Raw genomic sequence first — 3130 nt, 5'->3', positions numbered from 1 at the left:
GTGACAGTAAGTAACAAATCAAGAACAAGGGACTGCCCTTTGGGCATTCCAAAACAGTGTTGAGGCTGCCATTTGTCCACCTGAAATTGAAGGTGAATGCAGGAAGTGATGAAAGCTGCTACCTTTTTAAATATGATGGTAACTTCCTGTGGAGGCAGTTGGCGCTTTGAACTTGGTGTAGAAGGATCTCTGGGGAGACCTCAGATGGCTTCCCTCTGAATTGTCACGTGGGTAAATTAGGCTGACTTCCTTTCTCCTCCCTTGGCATTTCTGGAGTCTATTCCCTCAAGGAGGCCTTTCTTGCCTCTCTAATTGTAAAAGGCCTTGTGGCTAGTAGCCTTGTTTAATTAACCTCTGTGCTCCTCTAAATTCTTATCTGGTCTGGACCTCTGGTCCGGGCCAGAGTCCCTCTCTCTCTATTTCCCTACCTTCAACCTTCCTAATTGTAAATAAACTTCCATTAAAAGCCATCCTGACTTGGGTCTATTTTAATTTGGAATCAAGTTGATCCGATTCCTGGTGACCATATCTAGTTTCCCCTCTTACAATGGTCAGATTTAGGTAACTTTTGCTAATTATCACAGCATGTATAGACTAAACACCTACAGGTACCTGTTCCAGAATTTGTGGACATATATGCAGCTACAGCCCCCTCTGGAGGACTTGCTGGGGCATGCACAGATCTGTGATTGCCCATTGTTCAACAAACTCCTGACTAAAGAGTGGTTCAGTCTCCCAAATACACAAGTCCACTCACCCCATAACCTGCCAAGTTGAGTCCAGACGAACTCAATGGGTTCCTGTGGATATCACACATCTAGAATCATTCTAGCAGCAGCAACTTTGAATGGCGCTGGGGCTTCCAAATGTCAACATGGAAAAATACAGAACCAGCAAAGTGGTTACAAAAGAACAAGCCTTTAATCAGGACAAGGGAGACAGAATTCTTATAGCTACCACACACACAACAACAATACCACCACATCAAACTAGGTGCTAAGACTTTAGGAACAATGTCTCTGGGAAAATGCACCCCAAAATGGGAATTTTCCTCATGGGAATTTCCATCGAACAAAAGAACTTGGAGTCATATATACTTTGGGAAGTAGAGGAAAATACAGACAACTGGCCAGTTACATAGGGGCTCAGGAACAAGGTTTTATAGCCTGAGGCTAGGATGTCAGGGAGAGGTCCAAATACAAAAAGCAAAAGCAAGAAACAGGAAGGGATACTTTAGACTTGGTATCTCTATCATTCCTATCAGGTGTTTAATGGCTTCTTGATAGGTTATTGTTCAGTCTGGGACAAGGGTCAGTTTGGGAATTCCTTGAAGGCAATTTCCCATGGGACAAAGGTAAATTAGGGGTTTCATAAAGCAAGATTGTCAACACACACACACATACATACACATGTAGTTATATATATATATATTTGTTGTTATATATTCATTTTTCCCTGTCAACCTGAAAAAAAGCACAGAACCACCAAAGCAATCACAGTAGAAAACGTCTTTAATCAGGATAAGGGAAACAATGCTCAAATGGCCACCACACAAAGCCACCACTCTGGAAACTCTGGGAACTCTGTCTTAGAGAAAGGCACCAATAATGGGAATTTCTACACCAGTATAGAGCTCAGGTTCTTACAAATACTTTTGGGAAGTACAAGAAAGGACAGCTGATTGGTTACCTAGGAGTTAGGGAAAGAGGATAGTGCCAGAGGCTAGAATATCTGGGAGTGACCAAGACATAATAAGAGAAATTAAGAAGACAAAAAGGGTACTTAAGATTTTGATTATATTCAGCACATCCTATCTAGGATGATCAGTGGTTATCTGAGGATTTATTATTCCCTCTGAGACAAATCTACTAATCCTATCTAGAGTGATCAGTGGGTGCTTTAGGATTTCACCTGAAGGTTGTCACCCCTATAGGATTATACTTATCTTTGCAGAGTAAGTTATTCCTAGTTGTAAATAAAAATAAGGATTAATTTTTTTTAAGCCTTACTTTCTTAGAACATTGTGTATTGGTTCCAAGGCAGAAGAGTAGTAAAGACTAAGCCAATGATGGTGCACCTATGGCACATGTGCCAAAAAGGGCACACTGAGCCAGGGAAAGTGACTTGCCCAGGGTCACATAACTAGGAAGTATCTGAGGTCAGATTTGAACATAAGATCTCTTGTCTCTAGGCCTGGCTCTCATCCCAATGAGACACCTTGCTGGCCTCAATCTCCTTTTGTCTCTTGGAATATTGTATCCCAAAATCTCTTCTCATTGAAGAAAATTAATATTGAATTATTATATTATTTATTAGCAATATTTTTACCTGAATCCATTCATTTTCTAAAACCCCAACCACTGAAGGTCAGGCAGATTAGTTCTCAAGGTAAAGTAATTACTTCCAGGTCTCAAGGCATCTAAATGGGCCTTGTCTTTGTTAAAAGCAGGACTGATACCCTTTGCTCTTTTTCTATAAACAAGAAGGCATTTGAAGTATATGCCCTTTTTGTCCTTGCTAGATATCTCATCTAGATTTAGGGTGACAAGGTCTACAATAAGAGAAAGCGCCAATGGAAACATGATTGAGACAACTTATATTTTTCTAGCCAAAGATTGCTAGAGGAAGCTGGGTTTCATAAACTAGATGGCCCTCCATTTCTTGAAGTACTAGAGAAGGGTGGGCAGGTTCAATTTTCCCAGCTTAGTGAAGCTGTCTGGGGATCTACTGACCTGCCAAATAGTCCTGGTAATAGGGAAGGACTTGAGATTTCTAAATCTACTTCCTATTTTAAAATATCTACCAATCAAGCTGCCAGGGGAGATCCAAATGCTTTATTGTCAGGCCAGTCAGAAAGAAGACATATTTCAGTATAAAAGTGTCAGGCCTCATGTAGTCATTCTGCACAGAGCTACACATGATTGACTCTTCCCTTATTAATAGATTCCATGCCCCCAATAGTAAATGATATATACTCAAAGAAATGGCTTAATTTTATTTATTGATTAAAATTCCAAGTGATACATCATTTATAATAGAAGTCACCAAGTCTTATAAAATCCTGAATGCAATTGCCTGGTACTTAGACTATTTTTTGGATGCTGGTAAGATTTTTTCTTTGACATGAGAG

Source organism: Gracilinanus agilis, chromosome 1, assembly GCF_016433145.1.
Source record: "Gracilinanus agilis isolate LMUSP501 chromosome 1, AgileGrace, whole genome shotgun sequence".
NCBI lineage: Eukaryota > Metazoa > Chordata > Mammalia > Didelphimorphia > Didelphidae > Gracilinanus > Gracilinanus agilis.
This window is presented reverse-complemented; position numbering follows the sequence as displayed.